This window comes from Tyto alba, unplaced genomic scaffold (genome assembly GCF_018691265.1).
Source record: "Tyto alba isolate M040663 unplaced genomic scaffold, T.alba_DEE_v4.0 Super-Scaffold_48, whole genome shotgun sequence".
Classification (NCBI taxonomy): domain Eukaryota; kingdom Metazoa; phylum Chordata; class Aves; order Strigiformes; family Tytonidae; genus Tyto; species Tyto alba.
In genome coordinates this window covers 7,990,304-8,012,150 of record NW_024881324.1, presented here as the reverse complement: position 1 = coordinate 8,012,150, position 21,847 = coordinate 7,990,304, and the positions used below count along the sequence as shown (strand labels likewise).

General features: G+C 42.2%; 1 protein-coding gene across 3 annotated transcripts in view; it reads left to right on the top strand.

Annotated features, from left to right (window-relative positions):
• Positions 1-13,558: 13,558 nt before the first annotated feature.
• Positions 13,559-21,847, top strand: part of RNF182 (ring finger protein 182) — a 37,376-nt gene continuing 29,087 nt past the window's right edge. For all 3 annotated transcript variants that reach the window (XM_042806944.1, XM_042806942.1, XM_042806943.1), the window contains exons 1-2: positions 13,559-13,761; positions 20,235-20,359. The gene's annotated coding sequence lies outside the window, so the exon portion shown is untranslated. The remainder of the gene's footprint in view (positions 13,762-20,234; positions 20,360-21,847) is intronic.

Here is a 21,847-nt window from a genome sequence, read left to right as displayed (position 1 = left end):
GATATTTTTCAGAAGCACTTGGTTTTCTTCTTTCATCTACGGTTTCTAAATACAGACCTGTAATATTTTTCCCACACACTTGGAAGATCTGAATTTCTTCCTGAGATGGCTTCCTAACTTTTTCAACTAGCACTTCACCCTCATTATTTATCTGTCCTGATATTTTAGCTTTCTAAAGTTTTGAGTCAAGGAGTTATCTTTGTGAAATGTCTGGTGAAGCAGTTGCAGATTGCAAAAGCTCATGTCTGGGGCTTTTTACCTGGTAGAGATGGGAGGTGAGAGGGACCAGGCATTCAGTGAAGAGGACCTAAATATGTATAATCTCCTCTACTCCCTTCCTGGCCATGCGTGCCATGTATCCAAATCTCTGCGTGACCAAAAGCAATGATATGTGAGCTGTGTGGTTTGAAGAAAGGAAAGGGAGGTGGGGTGGGGGCCCTAGATCCAGGTTGCGTGCCAGCAAAGGGCCCCAGCAGCCACCTGCTTAGCCTGGGCACCGCGCCACATGCACTTGCTGCTCCTGAGTGGGTTTAGTTGAAGAGGCCAGAGCTGGGCTTCCACCATCAAAGGTCAAGATCGCTGATGGGTGCAAGTGGTTTCTGCAGACCCTAATGAAAGTAAGGCTCCAGGCTGCCTTGCATTCTCCAGGACTTCACATAGAGGTAGTTATCTTGTTGGAAACGCATCTGTCGGTTTTTTTTTTTTTTTTTTTTTTTTGTAGTGGAAAAACTGGTGCTAAGAGACAGAGTGGGAGATGTCTGGGTATGTTGGAGGATTCTCTCTTCTTTAAGTGGAGGGGAAAAAAAGACATGCAGAATTTCTATTTTCATGAACTGACTCTAGGTGGCAACAACACGCTGTTGTAGCCTTACCAGAGGCTGGTCAGACAGGGACTATTTAATACTGCTTACACAGAGGCAAAAAAATTGATAGCATTTTCAGTACCACTTCTAGAAAATTTTCCAGCTGATTGCACCAGCTGCACATTGCCAGAAACACTTCCAGATTCTGTCAGTCTTCGTTGTAATAGAGGACCTGGTTTTCAACATGTTTTCTGAATAAGATGCTGCATGTTTTATTTTGTAGGCATAATACTGCAGGTGTGCAGAGGAAAATTAGCAAACTATCCTCTTTTGGTTATCCTGCTTGGATGGGCAATCTCAGGAAGCCTGTATAATCCTGATTTGTAATGATGCCCATAAAAGTGCACAGATGGGTATGTACAATTGCAGTTCTGTAGCATTCACCAGTGATGCTCTTGAAATACCACTTCATCAAAAAAATGACCACTCGTCAAAAAAACAGCCACGCAGATACCTACGAAATGCTTGCCACGTCTTCTGTGTAAAACACTGCATCATCTGCCAAGAGATCTGTAATGCCCCATTTCACTCCCTCTTCACAATGTATCCAGCTTTCTGGGCTTAGCAGTAGATAAGCAAACACTTGCATGATATACAAAATTTTACAGGCATGATGAACTGCAGTGGTTTTGCATTTTTCTCAAAAGTCAGTTGTACTGTTAACTCCACTGATTCTTGAAATATTTAAATCTGCTATTGATGCATTCATAAGCATACAGAGAAAGCAATCTGATTACCTGTTGCAGCAAAGACCTGTCATTGTAACCATACTATATACTAATAATCACCACAGAAAATCTTTCAAGTGTGATGATGTCATGTTTGTAGCAAGGCCAAAGTGTCTGATGGCTTCTACAGGATATGATACACTTCTTTATTACTCTGTCAAAGTGACAAATCTTTGAAACCCTGTGATTAAATCAGCTGTTTTGTATAATTGACCCATTCACCTGCATGTTGTCAATTAATCTCCTCTGAGGCTATTTCCAGAATTCCAAACCTCTAAGCTGCTTTCAAAGAGAACTGTCCTTTAAAATGTAAGTATGTATCACCTGAAAGCAGTTTCTTCCTTTCTTATCAAAGTGTGTAATTTCCATTTAGATGATACTGAATCAGGTTTCCAGATTTACAGTATTCTAAATCATTATTTTATAATCCTTTATCAACCTGGTAGACTGATATTTTTAAATAAATATGTATAAATGAGTCAGGATTTATTCCTGCTAGGAATATATAAACCTATCTGAGATGAGAGTGCCCTAAAAAGCAAAAATAGAATTCACTAACCCTTTAAGGTAATTTGTGTCAAGGTACTTTGTGTAACGCTTATTTTTATTAGTTTTTCTTCCTTTCAATTAAGTAGTAGTTTTACTATACATTTTTTCAAAAAGTGGGAACATGATGGCAAAAGTGATTGAACCAGTTGGAAAAAATTGATTGTATGTATGATGTATTGTCCAAACACATACCATAATATATTGTTTTTCAAGTTTTCATGTGTTAAAAAGACATATCGCTGTAAAAACAATGCTGCTAATTGTGGTGGGTTCTTTCAGCTGTATTTTGAGATACCCACACTTTGTATCAAAGGCCTAGGACCCTTTCTCAGAGGCATGTATACCACCCTGAGAGCTGAGGTGTGAGAGAGGAGTACACCAGCACTGAAGACTCATTTTGGACAGGCCCTGAGATCCTTCTCCACTCGTCTCCCACACAGCTTGAGGAGACTCTTGGTAAAGTATCATCATACATAGCTACCATAACACCCATCCCCTACTAGCTGCAGTAACCCTCAAATGCAAAAAATTACACTTTCATTACAACCACTGTGGCTATTTCAGGAGTCATTCACCCTGTGGCATGTGAGACAGAAAAGGCTTCTCACATCTGGTTCTCTCCCCCACAGGTGTCCCACGTGTCATCTCTGCTTTCAGGTGCTTATAGCCCTCATTTCCCTCATATGCCCTGCATGGTCATAATTTTCTTTTTGCTTCCCATACGGTGTCCCATTCTCCCCATTCTCACGCCAAAGGAGGCTCACCCCACACTCCTTAGAGGTAGTATTTTCATGTCACATTTCACACCTTTTCCCAGAAAGCTTATCCTGCCCTAATAGTCTCTGCACTGTTTTTTCATCCAGTCGGGCTTCTCCCATCAGGCTGCTACCTGGTTCTCTTCCTTTTCTCCCCTCTCCATGCCAATGCTGCTGTTGATCCTGTGTTGCTTAAGCTGTAGGTTTCTCCTTCTCCTTCATGCCAGATCTGTGTTGGCACTGCAGGACTCCATACTGGAAATACACATTTTCTCCATGCCAGAAGCTTTGTGTTCCCCTTCTAATTTTTGTCCCTCCTCCTATTTCATACTCCTTTCTCTTCTTTTCTTTCTCTTTCAAGGTGTCAACATTTCAAACACAACTGGGTTATAGGGCCAACATGTTTTTCTGCCATCGACTAGCTCTTTGATCAACGGGAGTTTAGCAAGCGCACTGCAAATGCTAGCTGTCCCTACTGCAAATGTGGGGAAACGCGTTGTTTGCTGAAAACCCAGCAGGTTTCCAGATACAGCTGGGTAGGACATATGCTAGCAGCTCACCACAGTCTTATCCAGTACCAACATGAGCAAAATTGATGTGACCACAGGCAATGAGAATTAGAGTTATAGGGACTGTTAGCTCAATCATGTGTTCTTTAACTCTTCATTATAAAACTATGCGGGAGTCTGTATCAGCATTCTTTACCCTTTGGGCATCCTCTCCCCTAGTTTTCATCCATGTCAGGGAAGTTTTTCCCATTGATGATTGAAATGTTCCCTGAAACTTCCAGATAGGTCCAGTAATCAAAAGCTACAACGTCGCACCTAAGCTTAAAGTGCTATGAAGTTGTAAAAAATAGCCTTGTCTGTTCAACCAGGCATTGAAACATGAAAACCATAAGTGACATGTCAAATGTCAAGTTATGTTTTAAGATGAGGCATCATGTAACAAAAATAGTTTTCAGAACATTCTGTTATTTGTTTTGGTTTGTTGTTTTGTTGTAGTTTTTTTTTTTTTCTTTCTCAAATACATTCAAACATTACTTTGTACAGATTAAAGCATCTTATTTTTTAGATGAAACTGTCTCGTGTTTGCAATGAAACAGTTTGTCACTGTTTGGGCGCAATATGAAATGTCATTTTCCACAGTACTACCAACAGTTCCAGATAATCAACAAAGGAAACAATACAACATTCAAAACAAAACCAAATGTCTATGTGTCACATTAGTGTAGATTCCGTATTCCACCTAAAGTCATTCCATTAAGAGTAAAGTCATTCCATTATTCCATCCATTTCAAAATAAGTTTCGTTCTGCAAAATAGTTATCACTTTTTCAGAAGCTCTACCTTCTACCAGGTTTACACAAATCTGATTTGGCAGAGCACCACCAGCATGGAACAGAATAGCTGTCAGTGGCAATGGCACAAGCTCCAGAAGGAGATAATTGGCTGTTTGCACATGATCCTCTTTCAAACAGTTATTATGCATTTCCTTCCGTATTACAAGTCTCCACTGTGATTTACAATTCTAAATACAACCCTAGCTATTACAGATGAGTTGGAAAGTAAAGTCTCTCTATAGTCGATCTGTGCTATACTCTCTCCACAAGCAGTGGAAGAGTGAAGACCTAAACCAACCTTAGTAGAGTTTTATTGATTATACTAATAAAACCAGATTTTGTTTTATTGGGTAAATCTGGAAATAACAAAAAGTAAAGGAAGACTCCCAATTAAATGTCAGCTGTACCAGTTATCTTCAATTGACAAACAATATTTCAAAACTGTATTTTTTTTTCCTAACCAATGTATACCTTTCTGAAATTCTTCCTTTCTCCTCAAATTGATTTCAAATCCTGGAGTTACTGCCTCTTCAAAAATTTTGTTCTGTTCATTTTGGTTCTCCAATTGACTTCTACCATAAGATAATTTAAGGATTTTTTTTCACAAGGCAAGCAACAATTAGCATAACAGTTAAATTTATTTTACTATATGCAAAATTGATTTTAGGAAAGTTTCGTGGTTTAGGCCTGGTTGGCAGCCAACCACAATGCAGCACCTCTCTCTCCCTTCCCCTCCGGCAATGAGAAGGGACAGAGAGCCAGGCTTGGGGTTTGAGATAGGACTGGGATGGGGAGAAAATTCCCCTTTATGGTCACGAGCAAAAGTCAGACTCGTTAGGGGAAGAAAAAAAGAACATACATTTATTACAGACAGTAACAACACATAACAGAGTAGGACAGTGAGAAGCATTGCCACATCTTGAGAACACCTTCCCCCCACCCCTCCCTTCTTTCCAGGTTCAGCTCTGCTCCCGATATCTCTACCTCCTCTCCCAGCAGTGCAGGGGCAGGGAATGGGGGGTGCAGTCAGTGCTGCCACTTCGCTTATCTTCGGTGAGGGGAGTGCCTGGAACTTGTTCCTCCTGCTCCATCGTGGTCCCCCTCTCACAGGAGACAGTCCTCCACAAACTTTCTCCGACATGAATTCCTCCCATGGGCCGCAGCGTTCCCCACACTGCTCCGTCATGGGTCACTAACTTCCTCCGACTGGATTCCCTCCCATGGCTGCAGCCCTTCCCGAGCTGCTCCGGTGTGGGACTCCCCCGCATGCTGCAATCCTCCCAGCACTGAATTACAGCAGTGGGGCTACCTTTTCCCATGAGACCCCGGCCTTCTTCGGGTACAGAACCTTGATCAGTCGAGCAGGAGCCACAGGCCATAAATCAATGTCTGCTCCACCGTAGATCTCCATGGGTGGCAGGGGGGGCCGCCCTGCCGTCTCACCACAGGATACAGGGGGGTCTCTGCTCCGGCACACCTCCCCCCTCCTTTCTTCCTCCGTTCCTCCACTGACCTTGGTGTTCACGCAGCTGCAGCAACTCCTCCTCACCAGTCCCACTGCTCGTCACCACATCCCTTCTTAAACACGTTATCGCAGAGGCGCAGCTGATGGGCTCAGTTTCCAAACAGAAGTGGAGCTGACGTGGAGCTGGGGGAGCTTCGAGAAGCTTCTCACAGGGGGCCGTCCCGATAGCCCCCTCCCCTGCCACCAAAAAACTCCACCATTCACTCAACCCAGGACAGAAAGTCATAATTAATTAATGACAAATCATTGATTCAGATATTGAAATTACTGTTGGGTCCTACAGATCTTAGTGATGCAGAAACATTTATTCAACATTATTCTGCCTGCAGTGGCCTTCTTACTACATGCATCATTAGCTCCTTTATGTGCAGTTAACCAACAAACAAGAAAATAATAAATTCAAAGTAAAGAGGAAGTTGACAGGAAAAGCTATAGGGTCTTTCTTTGGCTTCTCGGGTTTAGTTTTGTAAACCTAAAAACTGTAGTGTTTGGATTGCTTGGTTTCATTTTTTTTAAACTTTAAGAAGCAGCAAACTGTGATTAGGCGGGCTGTAAGCATTAGGGCTTCTGATATTATTTCACAATGTAATTAACATTACCCTACCAACTCCTTTGTATCACACAGAATATTTATTTCACAATGTAATTAACATTACCCTACCAACTCCTTTGTATCACACAGAATATTTATTTCCTCTGGGAATTAGTATACCTCAAGAAAATTGAGATGCTAGTACATAATGTGAATTCTACCAATTTCATGCCACTGATAGACACAGAATCACATCCCAGGGAAAGTTGAGCTCACATTAGATTGGTATTTTCTTCCTTACTGTTGTTTGGGGCAGGGCTGGGAGTTATAATGGCTCATGAACATTTTTATGGAAATTCATCCTGGCTCAAAGAAAATAAAAAAAAAAACAAAAAAACCCAAACCATTATACAGATAGTGCTGACGGCAAATGACTACTGAAATGCAATCGTTACACTTTTCTGCAGTTGCTTTAGCTGTGCCATCAATGTTTCGTGATGTGGATGAGAAATGCAAAGGGAAACAGCCATCACTGGTACCAAATTGCTGCACAGACTCCAGCTGTGAGCCAGTAATTGGGTTTTTTTATGTGAGGCAAGAAAAGATGGGCACATTTTGAATCTGTTAAAGTGTAGTACAGGTTGGTCAATCTACTTGAACAATCTCAGACTGGTTTAATGCACAAATAGCATGGAAAAACTGTGATTCCTGTGTACTGAACAGATAGCTTCAGCCTGAGGACTTGTTTGGATGATGTAGTTTATAAGAGAACAAGAAGGTAACAGGTATAGTAGTGCTCTGCAGTACTGGCATCATAATTCAACATCAAATTTAAGCATGATTCAAATGTATATATAAGTAATGGCTGTGTGAGTTATAAGTAGTTTTCACTTGGATGAATATATTGGGGTATGTGTGGTCTTGCCACGTTACTATCTTTCCCAAGAGGTATGAAGGCCCTACTTTTTTTGCCAGGCACATTTAGTACATTGTACTGAACTCCCACTATATGAAAAAAGCAGACCTAAAATGGGTGAATCTAATTGATTATGGAAAAAAAAAAAAAAAATCTCCTAATGTCTTCAGTAGGATTTTTGAGTTTTTTATGACTAATGACTGCATGGCTTAAGGCGAAAATTTCAAAAGTGACTCATTGACCGGGTATTGTAACATATTAAAATAATGGAAATGTTCTGCCTTCAAAGTACCTAGCTTCTGTTGGTTTTCACCTAGTAAGTTTGCATCTATATGAAGAAACACTAACGGTCACATATGCAGTCTACCCCTGAGCTGGGTTACGTATGAACCACACAGCGGGTTACTAGCTCCCGCAGTTGAGAGGTTTTCAGACTGGAATCAGACAGTGCTTGGTAGGATTACTTAGAGCATGGACCATACAAATACAGGACTATGCCTGTGACATGGATGTGCCTTTTGATACCCGAGTCCCTAAAGGCCAGATTTGCAAATGAGTTTACAAAGAAGGGTTTGCAGTTTCCCGGCAGTGTAGTCCTTGGTGATCTGTGAGAAGAGAAGCGCCCAGTGCTGTGCAATTGGAGAGGATGTTCACTCAGGCCCAAACGGGTGACTGGGGGCAAGAGGGGGGCACACGTTAGTCCCTCCTGGATGAGAAAGTGAATCTACCTATCAGATGAGAACCAATATCATGTGTTGTCATATCTTCTCCCCCTAATCACCAGCAATAGATGCTTCAGAAGAAGTTTCAAGAAATTCAATAATATGCCCAACAAGGAGTTTCTATTAACGCTCCTTCCCCTGCCTCTCTGGCTTAATGACAGGCTTATGCAGTAAAATATGAAGATTTCTAATCCCTTTACACGTTTTATACAAACTAATCCTTTTTTTAAATTTTATCTCATGTAACACTGAATGCTTTCACTTTAATAGCTAATATTTCTTTTCATCACTTTCAAATTTGTATCTTTTTAATTCCACTGGATGAACTCTTGTTCTTAAATTATGAAAAAAAAAAGGTGACTATAAATGTAGATTTATCTTCTTTGTGCCATTCATTATTTTGTATAAAGCTCTATCATGTCCTTTCTTCATACCATCCCTAAACAGGTCTAATCTTTTCAATTTCGCCAGATACAAAATTTTCTCTCTCGGCCCCTAATCATTTGCATTGCCTGTCTCCAGATGCTATCTGTATCTGCTACATCTATTCTGCAGTTGAGTTCCCAGAACTGAACAATGTATTCAAGATGTAGCAAATAACTGTTCTGTGAGAATTACAGTATTTCCAGCCTGATTTTTTCTTTCCCACTAGCATTTTGTTCAACACTGCTGTCCACTGAGCTTTCCACAGTAATGCCAGAATCTTTTTTTCTGAGCAGTTGCACCCAATTAAGATCCCAGTAGGTTGTGTGAATAACACAAAAACTGGCATCCAGTTATGCTTTCCCTGCATTAATCCCGTTGGCCACTGTGGCATTTATTCAGCTACTTAAGTTAGCCTTCTCTTCGCCATCTCTGAGGCTCTTCCACAGTAAGCAAAATTAAATAACGGTATGCGTTCTGTATGTTGCCACATCATTTTACCCCTTTCCAGATCAATGGTATTTTTAACATGCCCTTTTAATTCATGTCTCTCTGAGATTCCATGTTGCCACAGGAGGCAACTCGAAGTGTATACAATTGGGATATATCTACGTTGTCCTGCACAGTGTGTATAAACACAGTCAAGCACCTCTATACTGGTTTAGCACCGCACTTCAACTCCTATACTGCCTGTTTCTCAGCAGGCTGCTTCGCTGCCTCAATTTGAGTATCTGTGGTATCTCAGCACGGCACTACGTGGTGAAGGGCAGGCATGAGCCTGGTCACGTTGAAAGTCAACCAGATAGTAGTAATATTTGCTTTCTGACAGTTTTGAATGCTCAACAGTACTTTCTTTCCCACCACAAGTTTGGACAGAAGCCTTTATAAATCTCTGATAATGATTTTGTTAAATGATCAGATGCAAGTCTGAATATATTTATACATACTTGACTTTCCTTATGCTGGTATCTCCCCAATGTGATAAAAAAGAGGTACAGAAATAGGCTGGGAATCCAAGCGTGTACCCCAGATTCCATGGATCTGGTAACTGCAGTGCTTCCTCTCAAGCCCTCCTTCCCTCAACAATGTTTTTGTGTCCCTAACCCCTAAAATCCACTTCCAGCCACTGCGGAGGGGCCTGCGAGAAGCAGCTGGCAAAGCTGGGGAGGGCTGTGTCCATTTGGCACTCCCGTCCCTTTTGTACTGCTGCAGCTTTGTCTCAGCAGGACATCCAGAAATCTCAAACACAGGTTTAAAACACACATTTCTGCCCAAGGGGGCGGGGGGACATGGGACAGAGGAGAAATATATATACATATATATAAAAATATAAGTATGAAAATTAATTAAAAATAAATGTGTATAAATACATAAATATATATATATATATGACTGAGGAAACACAATTGAAAGATTGAAAGATTGAAAGATAAACCTGGGGACAGCATATTTTCCTTTCACAAAGCCAGAACCTAGGAGTTCATCCCCTATTTTAGCATATTCATGTTTTATTGCTTCCTTCAATTATCATTTCAACTCATTCTCCCCTGAAGTCTCTAATTTCCAAAAGGACTGTTAGCCTATAGACACAGGAAAATGGGTTTGCACCATCTCCTGACAGAATTATTATTACAATTATTATGTTATTTAAAATTTATATTACGCTTATCTAAAAGCCTGCAATTAAATTAGGCCCCACTGCGCTCACCACTACCCGAATGTGTAACTAATAGCATTCCAGGCCCTCAGGAAAAACATTTAATTCTCAGGTAAACTCCTCAGGGCAGAAATTGCCTACATTTCTGCTCTGTGGGAAAACAGTGCCTGGTGCTGGTACAGCCTAGAAGCTGCACCAAAACCCTAGTAATAATAGTAGTAATGATAATTACTATTAGTATTAAATATTGTTACTTCAATTTTACCACAGCTTACCCCCCTCTTTTGTTTCACTGTGATGTGTGAAGAATGTGTTTCAATCCTTCAGTTGAAGCATTCTTTATTTAATGTTGCAGTGCTGTGCTAAGGATACTTTGCTCTGCTTACAGGGAACAAATAGTCCAGTGGAATAAGCGTTTGGTGGGATGCATGGTGTTTGGAGAGAGGACAAAGCGCAAAAGAGAGGGGACACCAGCAAGAGCTGTTCTTCTGCCCCACGTGAATGTTAACACTTGTTCAGTGTTCCATGATGAACTCCTTCAGTACACCGCGTTACTGGAAAAAATCCTCCACGCTGAGAAAGACGCACATGCCACTGCTGAGTCAGAAGCTGGCAATGGTCATATCAGCGCACATTTTTTAAAATGTTCTTTTTTTTTTTTTTTGCTCTCATCATCCTCTCCCAAATAAGTATATGTTCCCTAAAAAATGTTGCTGAAAAGCATTCCAGTTGACAATATTGTTCTTAATACAAACTGGGAGAAATAGGGACAAAATGTCAAAACGCAAAGGCAGGATAGCTTAGTGTTAAAATGCTACAAAATAGGATGCTGATTTAATACTGATTTGTTACTGCATTGCAAGAGTTTAACATCTTTTATGTTTCATTCCCCTCACTATAACTATAGAAATACTGTGACTGCAAACAGCCCAAGCATCAACTTGGCACATTTGCAGTTAGTGCCCTACTTTGTCAATGCTATTACAAAAGCTAGGTTCCAAATGACATTAAGCTAGTCAAAATTAAATACATTTCAAACAGAGTGTTGTTTTGTTTTTTTTTTAAAAAAAAAAAAAAAAGGCAAAACACTTTACAAGCACTTGACTGGGTGAACAGGCTATGGATCTGTCCTAAAGATACAGGTGATACCCATCTGTAGAAATGGCTCATCTCTGCCAGTAAAATATGGTCGTAACCTTGATAGGAAAAGTAATCTAGAAGGCACAGATATCTGCACAATACTAAGACACATCTGATTGTGCCTGCCTGCAAGTCTTAAGATATCACCCAGCTGTCTCAACTGCACCTTCTGGAAATGCTATTCTTTACCTTCAGCCTAGAGAAGCAAACATGTTTAGAAGTCTGTGTGTAAAACCACATTGAAGATTAAAAGCTCCAGGAACACACAAAATAATATCAGTACTCAGGTGCTTTGTATCAGTGAAGACCAGATAGTAAGTCTTTCCTATCATTTTTCTAGCCCTTCCTGGACTTCCACCTGGGAGAAAGTGCTATGAAATTCTTTTGTAAGAAAAATGAATAGGCATCATAGTGACAGCACTGTGTTTCTTGCTGTCGAAACAATGACCATTTATTTCCTTTAGCAATATCTTTGTTGCTAAACTCTCTCTTTTCTAAATACATCTTACGTTGAAAAGCACCCTTACTCTCCCAGAAGGTTTTAGAATATGAATTGCTTTCTAGCTTTCAGTTTTTTAAAAAAAACTATATTTATGATGAATATTGTTACTCCATTTGATTAAAAGGACAATTTTTTTTTATATACAGGAAAAACTAGCAAAATTTCTCCTATGCTATAGTACCCAGCATGTGGCAGATCTTTCACTTCTCTAATGTTACGCTTTCCACCTTAGAGCAAGCAAATTCGCTATAAGGTAAAACAAATAAAATTAATTCAGCTCTGCTGTGCTCTGACTGGATTTATCTGTTTTTAACTGCAGAATTAGTATTTAGCATGCAAATTAGATAGATAAATACATGGTGACCCCTTGTCTCTCATACCCAACCTTCTGTCTCCCTCATTTGTGCCGTCATTGTCGTTTGGCTGTGTTACAGTCTGCCAGCAGTTCTGCTGTAAACTGCACTGTTTTGTGAAGAGCTCCTGTGGGGGGTCCTTCTTGTCTTTGGCAAACTCTTCCTGAAGAGTATTTTCTGCAGTGTGCCAGCAGCTCTTGGCACAGATTTGTCAGCTCGCAGTGACTTGCAGTGCTGATACTTAATAGTCATCCCTTGTAGCTTAGCAGTGGCAGTAGCTGAGATGGATAATGCTGCCTCTGAGTTGCGCCTCGCCTGTTGGGTTTCTTCTGTTTGGCAAACTTGGAAGGCCAATTTAATCAATATAAACCAGGGGAAGAGAAAAGGAGAGATCCATCTTGCACTTTGAATGATGTTTTATCAACTTTACTACTATTGACAGAGAGAGAATAAGAATGTTTCAGGGAGAGAAATTACAAGAGAACAGACTTAACAAACTGATACCACTGAGCCTTCGGTGGACGAGGAGGAAAGGAAGAAGGAGGGACTGCCTCAGCTTTAGCCAGTCGTGCCAAGCAGGGAGGATGTGAAGATGGACATCCATGATGAGCTGTAGGCTGTTGCTGTAGGAAAACATGCCGACCCCCATACCCAGGATAACGCAAGGGAGACCCTGAATCTCCTAAGTGTCAGGACACAGTGGTATCTCGCACCCAAATGGCCGCTTTCCCCTGATCCATTCTCAGCCTTTCCCTCCTCTCTCTTCCCAGCACCCGTGTTTCCCACCTTCCCGTTTGCTGCCTGCACCGCACCCAGGACAATGGGCCCTCCTCCTCCTCCTCCTCCTCCCTTAGGGCCTGCTGCATCAAACCAAACGCACCGCAGCAGACAGAAACCCCACTGCACCCTTCCACCTCGCTTCTGCACCCACAAGCTGCTGTCCAGAGGGGTTCCAGCAGCTCGTTCCCACACGAAAGCAGCTCCTCACCAGCGAACGTGGAGCTACATCACTTTTACACAATGAAACGCTCTTGCTAAAAAAGTTTGGTCCTGTTTTTTTGTTTTTTTTTGTTTTTTTGTTTTTTTTTTTTTTTTTTTGTGTGTGTGTGTGTGGCGGTGCTCTGGCACCAAACAGGGTGCAAAGGCGGGAGGACGGGCAGGAGTCCAGGTCAACACCCGCCATTTCGTGGTGTGGGCGCGCCCCGGGCCCCCGCTGCCCTGGGGCCCGCTGCCGGAGTGGGAGAGCCAGGGTTTAGAGTGTGAGTGCACCCCTGGGTGTCGTTTATTTTGAGGGGGGGGGGGGGGGGGTAAGTCTCCCTGAGGAGGTGGAGGAGGAAGCAACGGCGATGCGCGCCCTGAGCAGAGGGGCTCCACGCCGGCCCCGGGGCCGCAGGTTGAGGTGAGGGCGGCGTGTCGCCTTTCCCCGCCCCGGGCCGCGCTGGGCGGTGCCGGGGGCTGGCTGCAGGCGGAGGAGGAGGAGGAGGAATTGGCCAGGATATTCCTGAATGAACAGCTCCCTCCTCACCCCACACCTCCGCCCGGTTCCCGCCTCCCTCCCGCCACTCGCCGGTGTCGCTTCGAGGCGCAGCCAGTTTCTATAGCGACAGCGCTGATCCGCGGCTCTTCCGAGTAGTAACAAAGCCGGCTGCCCGCCGCCGCGCCGGGGCTGAGGAGGGCGGGGGGGGGGGGGACACACACGGGACACGAGGCTCCCTCTCCCGCTGACACCCCGCTCGCCTGCGGCGCCCCAGACAGGTACGGAGCGAGGGGCTCCCTCGGTGGTCGCCGTGCGGGGCTCGGGGAGCCGCCGCCGGGTGACGGCGCAGGGAGAGGCTCCCCCGGGGGTCGGGCGTCGCCTGAGGGGCGGCGGCGGGCGGCCGACGGGGAGCGAGGGGGACGCGTCCGTCCCTCCGGCCGCGCCTGTGGCAAGTGATGGAAAGCGGGCAAGGGGGGTGCCCGAGGGGGCCCCTCTCCGTGTTGGCCTCGGCGGGGCCGGGGGCACTGGGGCGGTTCAGCTCCCGGATAGCCGCGGCTCGCCCAGGCTCGGCTCGCCCAGGCTCGGCTCGCCCAGGCTCGGCTCGCCCAGGCTCGGCTCGCCCAGGCTCGGCTCGCCCAGGCTCGGCTCGCCCAGGCTCGGCTCGCCCAGGCTCGGCTCGCCCAGGCTCGGCTCGCCCAGGCTCGGCTCGCCCTCCCGGCGGCGGCGTCAGGGGCGGGCTGGTGGGGGACCGATACGGGCGGGCTTGCAACCGGTGGGCTTGGCTTTCCCCCTCCGCCGCGGACAGCGCTTCCCCTCCTCAATTAAGATTACCCATGGTAATAATAATCTTTTTATTGTTGTTGTTATAAAAATGTGCTTTGCCCCCCGCCCCGCCCCCCCTCGGAAATTTCGGGAGGGTTACAAAGTTAAAATTGTTCAGCTTTATAAAGTAGTGTTGAATAGGATGATAGCTTAAAAATGCGTTGTTTTTTTGGGTTGTGGGTTTTTTTTTTTTTTTTTTTTAAAAATCAAAAGCATCGGTATTGAAGAGTAATCACGAAATTACTGCTTGTTTTTAGGGGTAAGCGTACCAGGAGGTTTTATGTGAATTGAGTCTGTAGCTTTCAGAGTCAGCCTAGCTCCTTAGGACACGGAGCTAAGGTAAGATGGTAGAGATGATAAAACATGAGGCGTTTGCTTATCTCGGGCAAGTCAAGAATTAGCCACCGGTAGCTCTTGAGATACTAATGTCAGAGCGTCGGTGGGAAGGTCATTAGCAGGACAGTTGCCTGAGCACTGCTTGTAGCGGCTGTAGGAATAGCGTCTGCATCGTAGTGCCTGTGTGAATAGCCATGCATTTCAGCAGAAGTTTAAAATTCAGAGCAACTTCCCACTGATAACAGAACGGCTGACCTTGCATGGTGAGGTGCTAAGGAGCAGCCATTATGGTTCCTTGCTGAGTGATTTAGGCAGTAAACTAGTTGACTGGCCAAAGCAGAATTGTACTGTGACATGTAGGCAGCCAGCAGGATGATGTAGATCGGAATCTTCTTGGATGTGAACAAGAAAAAAAAAAAAAAAGAGCGAACTGGTATGTGAGGTGAGGAGACTGTGGCTATCATAGTTGTTGAGTGGGTAGACAAGAATTGAAATTTTAGTAATATGTAATCTAAATAGATTATTTGATATTTAAAACAGTATACATAAGGTAATATCAGGGTATAGGAACTCAAAGGCTAAGTATTGACTGGGAGAAGTTTGAGAGGTATATAAATATAATTAAATGAAAAGTGGAGCTACCAATACCATTTAAGTAAACAATATGAAAATATTTTATAGGGTGGAAAAAAAAGATACCGCTCTCTTCAGCAGTCATGAGTACAAGTAGTATATAAAATGGAGACAGGCTTCTCTTACAAGAGATGTATAACTGAAATTAAGTTTTAAATGAGTGGTAATCATGGTTAAACATTTCTCAATATAAAATTTATACAAGTAATATCATAGCAATAGATACAGTGGAATTTAGATCTAGTTTATTAAGAAATAAAACGGAATTTTTTTCTTATGTTGATTGCAGTAATTTGCCCAGTGTTTATAAGTGTCTGTCCTTTGCTTCTTTCGGAAGTGTCACAACAGTTGTTTTGTTGAAAAAGTTATAACCTTCTGAATGACCTCTGCTTTTCATGCAACACTGAAAAGCAAACTCATGAGATTATTAGATGTGTAAAAATGGAGACCTCAGATTCGTTTAGCATGATGGAAAATAGCATTTCAAGACCATACTCTGGGCTATCTGAAATTGAATGCACCCAACAGGAAATAAAAGGTCGGCTATGTATAATAAAGACCTGGGGACTTCTGTTCCTTAGCTGCATGTCAGAGAATGAGAAACATTAGAACTCAATACAATCTTGCCTTAAAAGCCAAAGGGATAGGCAAAATATTTATGGTTATGCTGCCATGTGACATTTCAGTCCTGAAATTGTTCCATGTGGAACAATCGCAAACTCCTCTTGATGCAGTTTATCAGAGGCAAAAGCAGTGTAGTAGTTGAGGCAGTACCAGGAAAGAACGTGGTAGCTTACTATAGATCATATGTCCTGTAATACAGCCTGACATGTAGAAGGGCTTCTAATGGTCTAAGCAGTTCTAGCACTTAGATCACAGCCTCTCAAACTGTCATTTCACACCTTTCTGGTGCTCCTCTGTCCAGACTAGGTTTATAGGAAGCCTGTTCTCAAATTGTTATGACAGCATCCTCCAAAGCTGTGCTCTCTGTACAGTGATATAAGGCACTGCAGGAGTCTGCTTGCCAGTATTCCTCTTGCTTTAAGCAGTCTGAGTTTAACATGTTTGTCTATATCCTAGGTTTGATGACTCTCTGTTAAATGTTTTTCTGGAGATGTATGTGTGCTTGCTGTAGCCAGCAGCTATTTCGAATACACAGGGACACTTACCACCTGCTGTCTAGAGGTTGTGATTTCAGTCCTTCCAGCAAGGTTGCTAAGGAGTATTAAGGATCCTCGGAGAGCAAAGCTCAGGAAATTCTCGTGTGGCCTTTGCACGCATTGTGTACTGAAGTGCTTCCTATCCAATCTAAATGACTGTTCTGACAGTAATATAGTATGGGCGGGTGTGTACCCTAGGGTAGTGTAACATATGATAATTGTGACTTTCTAGTAGAAAGAAAACATTTGCAAGTGTGAGACTGCTGTGGTAAGCTGCAAAGAGCTCAGGCATCCTGAAAACGTGCCTTAGGTTTCAAATTCCTTTGCGAAGACGCATGAAGAAGTACAGATATGAAGATATACAGCTTTTAACCTACTACAGCTCTACAATTTTTTAAACCAAATCCTCTGTGGTTTCATTTGGCTTGGCTTTCCTGCAGAGATGATGCAGCACAGCATTTTAGGCATAATAAATGCTATAATCAAGCACACGTTTCTTTCCTTTTCTCATTTTACCCTTTTCACTATTGACAGGTGAATCCAATTTTTCAGATCTGATGGTGATTTACAGCTAAATTATTTTTAAATGAAAGGATGTTCGTGTGAGAGCTTAACTTTGGTAAATGTCCAAATGGATGGAAGTCTTTATTAACTCTACAGACAAGCTCTATGCAAGCTTTCATTAGAAGTCTAAATTACACAGCAGCAATTTAAGTTTAGTCCAGGTAGTGTGAAAACCTGAGATGCTCCAGCATCTCCAAAGTGTTGAGCAAAGGCTTGAAATTCATTTAGGGTTTGCCTGATGTCTCTTGCCATTTCCAGGAAATTTAGCCAAAGTGTAATGAAGTTGTGGTTCTCTGAAAGACTCAGGCTTGCAAGTGTTTTGTAGATATGTACTGCATTTTGAAAGTAGCATCTATAAAGATCACTACAGCTGGTGGTGCAGTGTTCAGAAGTTGGGAGAGGGGTGGGGACAGACTATCTTTCATCTTTCCTGCCTCCATTAGGAATTGCCCAAGTTATTAGGAGAAATGGCAGCCTGGTAGAAAGAAAGGGGTTTTACAAATTGGACTTGAGAATAGCTGTAGGGAAACTTGAGAAAACCTGAAGGTGTTTGGGGCTGCAGTGAGGAACAAGGTGGGGTTTGATGTGCAACCCATGATGGAGACGTAACCTTGGAGTCAAGGGGCACGGTGAGAGAGAGTTACCTGGGACTGGTATGAGGAGTCAGGCTGGGATGGGACTGGGACTAGGACAGGATGGTGGAGACCCATCCAGGAAAATCTGTAGGTATTAGTCTGTGTACTCCAGTTCTGCCCAGTGGATGGCCCAGTTTAGGGGGCAAAGGCTTCTTTTAGGCCCCCTTTTGTAAGGCTTAAAGGCTTAATTGGCACTATCTGTGGCAAAAGGTGTTGGTCAGGAAACCCAAACCCTTCCATGATAATTTGAGAGCAGGTGGTGTTCCAGGCAGGGGAACTCATCTTGGCAGGCAGTTCGTGGCAAAGAAAGAAAACTCCTGTTTCAGATGATAGATGGATAGTCAATCTGTAAACATCAGGCAGGAGATGTGCTCCTGTGAACGGAAAGGAAATATTCTCCCCTTGGTGACTCACAAGTAGTGACCTGATCAGACTCCGCTTGAAAAAGCATCTGACCTTGAGCTTCTACTGTGGAATAGCTTTATGTGAAAGTATGGCTTGCCCCAGAGGAGCTACCCTGCAGGTGTTTACCAAGAACCTGCAGAAGCCATTTGCCTCCTAATACATGATGGAGGACCTGGAGTATCTCCACAGTAGTATTCTGTGGCGGAAACAAACCTGCTCAAAACTCAAGCTGATACTGGCCTTTCACTCTTTAAGCTTTTTTAAGACTTTACTTGGAGGAATTGTTTAAAAAGGCTTACCAGTGCTTCTACCACTACTGAAAATATTCAATTTATTTAACTAGCAGAAATTTTGGCTACTGTTTGAATTACCCTTTGTCCAGGTGGAGTGTTGTATAACGTGCGTGTGTAATGAGGGCTTTTATCTTCCTGTATCTTTTTCAGTTCACTGAGTTACACTCATATGCTGTTAAAGTGACGGCCAAATGAAAGTCGAAGAAAGAAACAGTGCCGTGTTTGGTGCTAGGTTTAAATGGTACAATGAGTGAGTTGTGGGCCACAAATTGAACAATGGTAATAAAACAAAACATTTGCTAAATAACCACCGACTATCCGGCACCCTCAGTGACACTTCCTGTGGAAGAAAATGATGTGTGATTGTATGACTAAAACTGTATTGTAATACGTATATTCAGTGGAAAGCTGATGTTTTGTAACACTCCAGTACTTGGCTTTGCTTTCAGTGTATCACAGACATTTTACTGTGTCCACTAAATCAAAGAGCGCTTTTGTACCTGATGCTTTATTCCTGTAATCAAGTTGCCTCTCATTCTCTGATAAGCTAAACAGATCGAGCTCTTTAAAGCCTTCACTTGAAGGAGTTTTATTCAGCTCCTGAATAATTTTTTTTTGTGACTGATCTCACTGTTTCTGTGAGAAACTGTCCAATCATTCGATATCCTTTATAGAATGTGAGCAGCAGAACACTGCAAAATACCTTAGTTTGACTCTCACCAAAGCATAGATGGTAATGGTATCTAGAGATAAAAAACAGCTGTGTTTCCCTCCTCACCCATCCCACGTTGCTAAATCCATGTTGCTAAGATCTCCTACTCAGTGATTTGTCCTGTGTGACTTCTGTATATCCCTGCTCATTGCAGGGGGGTTGGACTAGATGACCTTTAGAGGTCCCTTCCAACCCAAACTATTCTATGATTCTGTATACTTTTGGATTATTTGTTTTCCATTAGGTACTTCCCCGTTCTCAAGGGCTTGTTTGATAATTCCAGATTCTCTATCTGGTTGTATTCAGGTGCATTTTATTTTAATGAGCCTGATTTGCCAAATAATCCTGTCCTCTTAATTATCTACTTTTCTGCCAAATCTTTGTGCAATCCATATCGTTTAAGAGGAGCTATTTTAACTGTTTTCACCAGTGGACTTGATATTAGTCTAGTCCTCAGCCCCCCTCTTTAAAATATGCCTATTTGATGATCCCTTCTGGCAGGCACTGGTGGAGACATGTCTGAATTTTCAATCTACGTGCTCCATTCACAGTGTGATTTAGGTATCCAGTTTATGTGAATAGTCATACCTTTCCCTATAGCAATCTGATACAATAACAATGCAACTAGAAAGTATTCTAATGTTAAGGAGGAATGCTATTTTCTTTTGTTAATTTCTCACTTTGTATCACCTGAGCAAAATTGTTGGGTGGAAGTGCTCTGCATTTTTCAATATTCTAATGTATTTCTCGTTTCTTCTCTGCCATCTCCATGGCAGATCTGAAGTTGTCTTATCTTGGAGATGTATAAGGAGGAGAAGTCCTTGATGTTTGTGCTATTAAGTTCAAGGTCAACACCTTGAATAACGCTTGTTAAGTAAATGGAAATGAAATATGATCTTACTAGTCAGATCTATCTAAAAAGACAAAAAGGGAGAGTGCCTTCTGACTGTAAAGCTTACGCTATTCTTCACTGGCCATTAGGTGGTATTTTATACTTGAGAAGATAGGCATGGGTACCTGCTCTTTTAAAGATCAGCTAACAATGAAAAATTTCATTTCTGGCCCCCTCCATCTTTTAAAAATAGGAACAAGTATCTATCCAGTAAGATGAAAACTGTCTTCCTTATACCATAAGTTTCTCTTAGCCTGAAATATTAGTAACTTAATCGTAAAATACCATGTCTTCCACAGGACAAAGAGAGAACAGAGAACATACCAGCGATGAATCATCTGTTTTTGTTATCAGTCATTCAGACACTTTGGTGATGGATGAATAGATCAAGCCCAGAGCGGTGAACCAGCTTGGCAGCTGGCAGGTAAGTCCTTGGAAGCTCACCAAAATGCCTTCTCAAGCATCACATCTCTATTTTACATGTTGTCTTTTGCCAAATCATATCCTAGAATGTAAAGTATCTTCTTAAGACAATAGGATCACACTTGAGCGTACATCTACTTTCAGTGGAACTTAAGCATGCATGTACTTGTACATGTGCTCAGGTAGGGATCTGAAGAAGGGTGCTTTCTTGGATGGGAAAACAGAGAAACAGCTCTTACAAGATGTAGAAAGAGCAAGGCAGAGCTGAAAATTAACACTGTGCTGGTGATGTAAAAAACAAAGTAATAATATTGCATATGGATGAATCCCACAAAAAGCCCAAATGAAATAAGCTTCCAGTAAATCTTATGTCATTCATCTCTTAAGAATAAGTGAACCTTTTCCATGACTGCTATGCCCTCTTGACAGACAAGGTAAAGCATTTTATAACCCTGGAATCGAGAAACATTGAGTGCGATGGTGTCTCTCTACCTTTCCCTTGTATATCTCCCAAGATAACTTGTCCCACAGTAGTGTGCTATGCTTATGGATCTGGCAACATTTGCATTATGAAGCTTCTTTTCGTGAATTTGTTGTAACACGGCCAAAACATTTGCTTCAGGCTTAAGTATGTTTTTTAGGGACTGAGGATAATTTTCAATGTGTTCATCAGAGTAAATGTAAGGCTTCAGTAATGCATGTTGACGTAATCTTATTAAAATATGAGTTCTCATTGACTTTGTGACAGGGAGGAGAGAGGCATGCCACAATAACACATAGAAAGAAACTTTCTGGGGTGGTTCTTTTTAATGCAGTTTTGTTATTCAGATACGGCTATGAGTAAGTTGAACAGCCTTCTGAACTTCTTTCCCTGTTAAAAAATAAGTTGTCTGCCCATTTTTCTGTTTCAGCAAAGTAAAATTATTCATAAAAATGAATGTCAGTTGTGCCAGTCTTGTAATTTGTTTTCAGTTTTAATAGCATTAATATGTTGCTTGACTCGCTGTTTGTCATTTATATAGATAGCTCACATTTTGCATGTGTATTTGAAATTCTGTAGGTCTCTTGAGATGGTAACAGCTTTTCCACAATTCTAGTCCACACACGTGCACACAAACATTTATATATGCTACCTTCTCAAGAGAGATATAATATTTTAAATTATGCAAATATACACATGTGTATATTTATATTTGCCAGATAGACCAAGGGTATATATTGACATCACAGTACATGCATGGAAATTGCCTACATACAGTGCTGTAAAATACTGTACAAACAAGTTCATCCCTGTCACCTTTGGTTTGCCTGTTGATCGAGGAAGAGAAGCAATTTCACACAGTATGATCAGTAAAAAGCAGCTGTGGACATAAATCTATGTATGTGTTCAAAAAATAAGTATCTATCCACTGCCTGTAAAATAATAACTTGTAACAAACAATATTGCTGTGTATTTGGTGCCTCCTGCTTTTTACTGATTCACTCTGTG